The sequence below is a fragment of the Chelmon rostratus genome, chromosome 4 (genome assembly GCF_017976325.1).
Source record: "Chelmon rostratus isolate fCheRos1 chromosome 4, fCheRos1.pri, whole genome shotgun sequence".
Taxonomy (NCBI): Eukaryota; Metazoa; Chordata; class Actinopteri; order Chaetodontiformes; family Chaetodontidae; genus Chelmon; species Chelmon rostratus.
In genome coordinates this window covers 5,257,074-5,267,295 of record NC_055661.1, presented here as the reverse complement: position 1 = coordinate 5,267,295, position 10,222 = coordinate 5,257,074, and positions in this window count along the sequence as shown.

Below are 10,222 nucleotides of genomic sequence, written 5' to 3'. Positions count from 1 at the left end.
ACGAGGTCCACAATCTAATTTACAACTTTTGCTACTTTACTTTATTTTGAAGCATTGATTCACTTCCGTTTTTACTGTCGTACCTTGACGCACCTTAGCGTCAACCAATCCTGGCTCACTGGGACGTGTTAGCCTCGCGGCGGAAGCCAATGATGTTGAAGCGCCCGGACATTTAAATTGTGGATGGATTTTAAAATACCGTCGGGACGATTTACACCTCCGAGGTTGAAAATGTGTTTTTGCATACACCCACAGCACACACAGTTTGTAATGACATTAACCTTTTGTTTTAACATTCTTATTTGATTGCACTGATTTAGATGCATCAGCTGTCATTTTACCTTTGAGTTTCTAATGTTTATTTTATGTGTATGTACAGAACTGAATGTACTGTCGTGAAGGAGTTCACACATGTCCTGAGCTCTTGTTGGCTGCTTTTCCTTCACTCTGCAGTCCAGCTCATCTCAACCCATCTCATTCGGAGTTGAGACCCAGTGGCTGTGGAGACCAGGCCATCTGATGCAGCTCTGCATGCTCCCACCTGGTCAAACAGCCCTCACAGAGCCTGGGGGTGTGTTTTGGGTCATTGTCCTGTTGAAAAACAAATGATGGTCCCACGGAGCACAAACCAGATGGGCAGGCATGTCTGCAGGATGCTGTGGTAGCCGTGCTGGTTAAATGTGCCTTGAATTTTGAATAAATCATCAACAGTGTCACCAGCGAAGCAACATCACACCATCACACCTCCTCCTCCATGCCTCACAGTGGGAGCCACACATGCAGATACCATCCATCCACCTTCTGAGTCTCACAAAGACACAACAGTGTGAACCAAAAATCTCAAACTTGGACTCATCAGAGCAGAGTAGATGTTTCCACTGGTCTACTGTCAAACATATACATATATGTATGTATGTATATGTTTTTATATCTCTGTGCTTTTTTGTTACTGATTTTTTTTGTCATTTTTATGTAAGACATATTTAATGAATTGTGCTATAACAATTCTTTATTATACTACTAAAATATACTACATGGACATTGTAGTACATTCTCAATTCTGGTTGTTTTAAGTTCTCAACATTATTTAACCAGCTCAACCTCTAATTTTACAGGAAAACATGAGAAAGTGAATAAATAAATAAATAAATAAATAGAATATTATAAAAGAGTCACAAATAAGATGTAAAATAGGACAGATAAAAAGACTTAAAAGACATTTAGATTTAAGTAAGATTGCACTCAGACTCATATGGGGTTAAAAGCTTTACCGGGAGCAAGCCAAGAGCAAGTCCCAAAAACAATCAATAGGCTTCTTGATCCTGATCTACTGGAAACTAATGGAGAGAAGCCAAGACAGGAGTAATATGTTCCCATTTCCACGCTGTAGGCAGTCTGACATGTGTGTTCTGTGCTGACTATAATCTGCTCCATGAAAAAGATGAAATAGAATAGAGAAAGACAAGTGTGGAAAATACTGGAGGAAAATGGTTTGTTACTTCAGGAGACACTAATTAATGCAGCTTCTCCTTCATCTCTTCATTTTTTGCTATCTACACTCAGGGACAGCAGCGCCTGAATCTCCATGTAATGAAACAGTCCTATTCTCTGCTGACATTAAAATGCTATAAAAGTAAAAATTAAAAAAAAGGCATGGAGTCATGATTCAAATTTGGAAAGTCTTTAAAAAAAACAGGACTGAGTCAACACGCTTGTGAGAAAAGGACTATGTTCTGTGGAGGCCAATAAAGGGTCACTGTTTGTAGTTACGCATCTCTGCCAGCAGGTGGAGCTCACTCACAAGCAATAGGGATGAAATTAATTTGTCTCTGTGTCAAAACAGTGACAGACTGAGCTACAGGGTGCAGACTGGGTAGGTGGAGTCAGTGTCGACATGTAATCAGAGGCCACTGTTATCTCCCTCATGTTACAACACAGAGCTGGAAGAATGAGTGAGGCTACAGACGTGTGTGTGAAGTCAATCGTCCCAGGCTATTGTTTTCAAAATTTCACTCTTGTACCTTGTGCCTGTGTCGATGCTCATGTCTTTTATGTAACATGGAGATCAAAAGCGTACGCTGCATTTTCCTCGCTGCAGACGATGACTCATGAAGGCTTTCAGATTCACAGTATGAGGTTGTGTATGACAAAATGAAAGGGGAACGGTTTGGTGGACAAGCCTTGAGTCTGGAGTGAGTCCTCCTCCTTCAGTAAGTTTCAGGCCTCCACTGTTTCCTCTCAGACACATAAAGACACAAACATCAAGCAAGAGACTGCTTTGTGAGGGAAACAGTTGAACTGGCAACAGTGCTTGACTGGCAGAGGCCCAAAGTGATGAGGTAACAAGAAGGATGAAGGACAATCTTTGTTCCTTCTCTCAAGTATCACACAGGTTTCATTCTGTTCCGAGTCTGTCGTCTTATTCTGATGACCGGCCAGATTCATGCGACAGTTTTTGCTTTCTCTAATGAGACAGAGATGTGAAATTAAAGCTCCGGCGGTGTGAGTCGAATCGATAAATCCATAGTCTCCCTCTCTTACGCACAGGCTGAGACTAACAGTTTGTCTCGTGGCTGGAAGCCAAGCCGGTGGGACTGTAGGTATGATTCACACTGCATACTGTAAAGAGGTGACATGGGAGAGCATTGATTGGTCCACACCTGACTTACAGGAAGCGGTCAGATATTCTATGTAAGCACATTTTGCAGACATTTATGTATTTCTATCTTTACATAAGCATCAGCTGTAAAGGGACTCACTACTGGTCGGTCTGGACCATTAACTGAAACATGTGAACCAGTGTTGGACAGACACGGTGCCTGCAGATGAATCCTGATGCCTTTTATGATCTTCTGACCTTTCCTGTAGCGCCACCAGCAGGCCAATGCTTGACTTTGTCCAACACTTTGGTTTCCTATTTAAATTAATGACACTCAGCCTCAGCTGTACTTCGTGTTTGGTGCTAATTAGCAAATGTTAGCATGTTAACATGCTAAACAAAGACAGTGAACACAGAAAACATTATATCTGCTAAACATTGATACGTTAACATACGCATTGTGAGCATGTTAGCCTGCTGATTTTAGCGTTTAGCTCAAAGCACCGCTGCCTGACAGAGCTGCTGGCTGTTGACTGTTTGCTTACACACTGATTGTATGTAAAGTCGTACAGGGGTTCACTCCTATGAAGCTGTTAGAGTCACAGGAGACACAAGAAGAAGAAAAAAGAAAGCACCAGAGCAGGATATCCAGACTTTTAGCCCAAGCTCCAAAAAGGTGGTGAATCCACCACTTACAATAGTGCAACATCTTTTTTAGATAATTTCTTTAGAGACTTCATGAGCCTGATAAACATCCTTCAAATGCCATGTGCTGAGGTTGTAACCCAGGTTATCTGTTATAAAGGACTCCAAGACCAAATTGAGATTACCTTAATGAAATTATCAGCGTTATTTTCTCAGACTTCACAAGCCAGCCACAGTCTGCAAAGTAACTACTGACCATAACTGACCAAAAAAGTATGAAGTAGCACAAAACTGAGTACCTTGTACTTAAATAAGTACTGCATTTCTGCAGGGCATTCATCCAAAGGGCTTTAGAGTTTTGTCTCTCTAACCCACTCACACACCCATGGTAGTTTATCTACAACCATCAGGATTCAGCATCACTTTGATGTGGACAGGAGGAGCCGGGGACCAGTGGACGACCCGCTCTACCTGCTTTACACAGGTGAAGAAATTAAAATTGGATTTAGCATGAATTAGAATGACGTTCAAAAACAATAAAAACCAGGAAAGGCTCACAATATGATAAAGCAGGCTGTGGTAACTCCAGACGTGCCTCACGGAGCCGTGACGTGTTATCAACTGTGTGCCTTTGAATTAATAATGGATCAGAGCTGAGTCATTTTAATGCTGGAGCTGCACTCAGAGCAGTCTTCAATGGGGTAATGTCCAATTTAGTTTGTAAGGAAATCAATACAGCAGTATTTCAAAACACAAAGGTATTTAAAATCACAAATTCTCGCAGTGCAGTCAATTAGATGACGACATTGTTATTTTACTTTGTCATGTTTTTACCTTCTCATACCCTGAGAACTACATCTCATTTCATTCCACACTCTGTCTTGAATTCCAAACCTGCAAACCCGCATTAAAAGGCAAGAAATAGAAGTGCAGTGTGTGGAGGTGGTGGGTGGAGGTGGTTTTGTTTCAGTCCTCAGAGAGGCGTTATGTACCCTGCACAGATGACGGGCTCAGTGAGGGCGCACGGGTTTGGCAGGTTACAGCTAAATGTGCTGCTGACAAGAAGGTCATAGCTTCACACACACACATATATAGACAGAGATACATGTGCACGCACACACACACCTGCACGAGAGCCAGTGCAGCACCTGCGCAGACAACAGGTGTGCTGCGTGTCATATCAGGGATGGCAGCATGTCCTCTGTGAGACAGGCTGTGGTCTGCCCAGCCGTCAGATTATTGTCTTCCTGTGAGACACTGAGCTCTTTTCATCTGTCTCACCATAAACCCGCCTGTCCAACAGCATCCACTTTACAGCGCCGGCGGTCTGAGCACGTACGTCTCATGAACTGCTCGGATCAGGATCCCACACTGTTCCACTCAGTCACGACCACATCAGCACAGCCTGGAGTGTTTCTCATCTCTGGCCCTTTGTGCTGAGATGGTGATCCACATCTGCCCCGACCGAATCAATCTCACCTTGACCTGCCGGAGCTGCCATTCACATCTCCGCGGCGCTGAGCCTGCCTAACGAGATTCCAGACACACACAGACTCTGAGGCTTGTTAACTGGCTGCTCTAGTATTAGAAGGATGTGGAGGACCCTTCCTCTCTGGGTCCATGCTCTCTTGCTGCTGTTTTGCGTTTCAAGTTTAAGCTTAAAACTGAAGGTGATTGTGCTTTTGCTGTTGTTGCTCCTGGATTCTGAACAGCCTTCTGCAAAGTCTCAGAGAAGCCAGATCTGTGTGCACCCTTAGATCCCATTTGCTTTCTCAGTTCCTCCCCTTTATTTTATACCTTTTACAACGTGGGCTGCACATTTACTTCTGCATGTTTTATAAACTGTCTACTCTTTTATCTCCCTCTTCCCCTTCTCTTCTTCCTCTGAAGCACTTGTTAACGTATGTTTTGAAAATACAGTTTCCTCTCTAAACTGGTTATTGATCAGGGTCCAGGGGTCATATGTCTAGACCACTACAGCTCCGTGCTAACTGCCAAATGAAAATGCCATGATCAATAACAGCACTTTTGCTGTTGCCCTGACTGAAGCTGACCCACTGTTCACAGGTCAGACTTGCTTTTAAACCATGCCTGTAAGCTAAATGCTGCAGACCTTAACAAACACGAGTAGCTGTTAGTGCCCTGTTGCTCCAGTCCTAAAGGGATTGTGAAACGTATCACTGCTGCTGCCCTGTTCTTTAATGGGTCACTTCACCAAAATTACTTTCTGTGCTGTGATGCACTTTTCTTTACTTGAATCTTTTTAACTTTAATTTACACGTATAGCTGCGCTAGTCAATATTTTAATCTGGGTAATCAAATGATTTGAAAGGTGTGACTCATAGTGACAAACTGACAGCTCTTCTGAATTTCAGACCTGCAAAACCGCATTATAAGAACCCCAGAAAAGAGCTGTGGAGTGTGGATGTGGTTGAGATTGTTTCAGTCCTCGTGTACCCTGCACAGATGAGGGGCTCAGTGGGGGCACAAAGGTTTGACTAGTTACAGCTCAATGTGCTGCTGGCAGTAATGGAGAAAAGGAGAATGAATATTTCACTTTCATCCATCAGGTGGATGAAAATGTGACTGTCAGTGAGTGGTGATGTTTCTCTGCGTGAATAAGCAACTGTTTGCTAACATAGTCACTGAGTGATGATATGCCAATGCTGTGTTCAGCTACAAAGATCTAAGCCTAACTCTACTAAGGTAAACTGTCACTATCATTCTCAAATAATTGCTTCATTGTTATTCAGTTTTTATCAGTTAATCTATTAATATTTTAAATATATTCCATGCATCTTCAAATGTCTTGATTCGTCCAAACAACTGTTGTGACAGTGAGGTCTTTGGAGTATCCTGACAGACCAGGACAATGTTTCTGCAAAGATCCACTTCTGTTGAGCCTTTCCAAAGCACTCTGCCCAAGCTTTGGATGCAAAAATCTATTCACCCCCATGTTTTTTAGACTTAAACCCAAACTACCGTCATGACTAGAAGCATCTTGTGGTAAGAGATAAAACCCATGATCATCACCGTCTATATGATTAATGTCAGGCTGGACAACCACATGACCTTCCCTCTTCTCCACTGACCCTCTCGTCTATTTCTGATGACTATCAATTACCCCAAATTTCACCTACTCATCCCATCAGGGCTTCTATCTACACCAGGCAAAAAATATTAATCATCCTCCGACCTTTGATGGAGCTGCTGCTAATTTAGGCCCCGAACTGAGACTGAGACTACAATCCTGACAGAGATGTAGTGTGCAAATTTAATGTGAGACCGAGAGGGTGAGAAGGGCCGTTTGAAGCCTAAAACAGACTCACTCTGCCATTTCATCATCTCTCTGCTTCTTTTACCTCCATTTTCCCACCGACTCCTCTGTCCACCCACTGCATCTCTGATGAGGATGCTAGCTGGATGCAGATGATACACCCTGTCAGACACAGAGCTCTGGGTGCTGGACGGAGGAGGCTAAACGTGCTGTGTTTTGGAGATAATTAGCTGCACAGCGGGGGTGCTGCACAATTCCTAACTCTAACTCTACAGCATCACTCTGATATACTGTGACTCTGGGTAACATGTCATTATTATCAGGGTTTCTGCAGTGTTCACCAGATTAAATTTATGACTTTTACGACCTTGTAATAAGTCATAGGATGCAATTCAATACCTTTTTCACAGTCATACCAGTCACATAATGACAGACAACCACTAGAGACAATAAGGCCGACAATAATTTATCGAATGTAATAATTTATTGACATTTATATCACAATAAGTGATTAGTGATTTAATTAATGAGTTAGCATGACCTGGACTCAGATAAGTGGCAGAAACTTGATGGATTATCCAGTTTAAAAGAAGGGAAACTTGTCCATTATGAGTGAGTAAGCTGCTGTGGTTAGCAGCAGCTAATGGTGCTATTACAGCATGTGAGATCGCTGAGAGAACCTCCACCAGCATCATTCTCACTTGTTATTTATATGTGTAGATCTCTCGACAGCCCGCAGCCACATGCACAAAATGTTATGAATAATGTTACTGTCTGCTGCAGGAATGAAAGAATATTCAAGGCCTTTGTAAATGAAATGTGAGACTTTTTCATACCCTTTTTAAAGAGACTAAATGAAATGCTTAGCAGGACCCACACATACCCTGGTTGTCATTTAGTAACAAACCATATGACTGTATTTATTTAGCGATCTCAAATCGTTTTCATGTTAAAATCAAAGATGAGGCAAATTGGACCGCAGTCTGTCAGACTGTGACATCTAGAGAACATGTCTTTTTTTGAAACTGATCAAATGCTGTCAGAACATTCTGACAGACAGACGAACACGCTGATGGTTTTGGTCTAATTTGTGGACAATAACAAAATATATAAAAATCAAGTTAATTAAAAATTAAACAAGTCACACAACTCCTCTCCAGCATACCACACTGTATTCACAGCTCAGATTACTTTGTCTTCATCGGTGTGTGTGTGAAGCTTCATTTGCTATTTTCTTAGGGGGAGTTTTTCCTTGTCTGAATCAAGGGTCTGAGGATGGAGAGTGTCATATGTTACATTTGTATGGACAGACTGTGGAGCCCTTTGAGGCCAATTTGCATTTTTTGGCAATGTAAATAAAAGTTAAATGTGGAAAAATGCCAAAAACATTGGTGTCTTTTTGTTTCTCCATCTGTCTCGACATGCGTTGGCATCAACACAGCAGCAAACACATGGGAACAGTGTTAAACAGCGTGTGATGGGATGAGGAAGGACAAAAGAAGTCTGCGAGTTCAAAGGCAACAAGTTCAATCTTTTCTCTTCTTCCCGCAGTTTCTTGATCTCCAGCTCTCTCACTGGTTCAACCCCCCCCCCCCCGCCCCCTCTCTGAGTGGACCCGCTATGTGCTGAATTAATACAAAGTGACAGAACAGCAGAGCCTGTAGGAGCTTTTGTGTGTGTGTGTGTGTGTGTGTGTGGTTCACTGTGTGTTTACGTGCCTCCAAACGTGTGAATGTGAGACTCAGCGTATCACAGGGATATGAGTCACCCCTCTCCTCTCCCTCTCTCTGTCTCCTGTATGCCGCTCATCTGTTTTGATTGGTGGCCTTCACTGAGACAGACAGCATACTTAAAAGAGGGGAAAAAAAACAAAACAGCAAGACAGCTAAAAACAGCTACTGCTGATGTGTCGGCCATCTCTGGCTGCATTTTGTGGCTTGTTTGCGTATTTTTCTTCGCCTGAGGACAATACCTGCAGCCACCCCCACAGCTGAAGTGCCCACAAGGGGGTACACTTAGAACAACCACAGGGGGGGACAAATATCAGAGAGAGTCTCACAGGCAGGCTTAAACAAGGACCACAACACTGTAGGCAACCAATGAGAGATTAAGGAACTACAGAGTGCACAACACACCAGCTCTACAGCAGAATTGTGAGGATACTAAATTTGTAAAAAAAAAAAAAAAAAGGTAAAAGAGTAAAGAAATCTGATAAATATACACATATATCAAGAGAATGGCAAGGCAAAATCAAGGGATAGTAACTAACAGTCAAATTTGAAGTTTATTCCTACTAATTCTCAAAGTTTAAGTTATTATAAATAATAAGCACATCTAAAAATAAAAATTAACAAAACTACAGTAATTATACATTTTTCACAGCAATTTCTTGCATAGCTGCAACATAAGAAATATCTGTGATAAACTAATGATATCAGCCAACAACAACATTAAGTAGTCCAGGGTTCACTAATCTCATGCAGAACCATATTTAAATAAATGTTTCATTAAAAGAGATATTAAGGCTTTAAACCTGACATATTTGGGGATGTGGTTCCATGACTGTCAGCTGTCTCAGCCTATAAACACTGAGCTGTAGTTAACGCCACCTCCACCACATGTTTATATGTTAATCCTTCGGCCAAATTCTGGTTTTGGCTTCAGTAACTGGCGAAGGTGATGGGGAGTGAACTCACACTAATGAAGTCCTTTCCAGGAGCCTGCGGGTTACATCACAGACCTTACTGTTCTGACACTTCCAGTGCAGCTACACAGTTAAATAGCTGCAAACACAGTGAAACACTTTATCTTCTAACATTACCCCTGAAAGCAATCATCATCAAATCAGTCCAAAGCCCAGTCCAAAAAGTTCAGGACATTATCATTAAGATATATGGGACAATTTATCCTGACACAGATTTGAGAGATACACTTAGCATCACTGACTGTACGTATGTTTTCCACACGTCTGCATGTTCCCGTCCTCCAGCATCACACTGGCTAAGACACCTTCCTGCTATCTTGATTATCAGCTTCAGCCTGAGTCAAAAGCCTTCCCCGGCTCAGGTTTTCCCTCGCAGCACAATGGTCAGCTTGTCCGAGCTGAATGGATGGACCCACGTGCCAGCGGAGGAAGAGTGAGGGGTTTTGTACGTTTGGTGGGAGGCAGCGAGGCAGGAAGTGCTCATCTGCATTTCTAGTTCTCACACTTCCTTCCTGTGCTTTTGTATTCTGCCCAGGTACTTCTGTCATCCTGCTGCTCAGCGCCTGCATGCAGATAGCAGTGTCGATGTATGTGCATGAGAGAGACAAAGAGCATTACTCACATAGTGGGAGGTGATTTGTGCGTGCACCGTTCCCACCATATTCTATGGACAACGGCCAGCTCTGTTTCTTTTTCGCTGTGCCAGTCTTTATGTTGCCACAATTTACAAGCCCCCATCCTGCCATCCTGTCCTCCTCCTCAGACTCTTCCTGCTCCCTCACCTCCTCTCATTTAAGCCCTCCTTGTCTCACTCTTTCATTCAGCTCTGCATTAGGGCGCTCTGTGTTTGAATGAGAGCGTGGTAATGCCTGCGTCTTGGTCTTTGTGAGAATGGCTAAGCTCTAACCGAGCTGACCTGGATTTACATTGCTGGAGCAGAGCTGTGCTGCCTGGGATCTGGACTGGCTCAAGATGATGGAGCACAGCAGAGATGCCA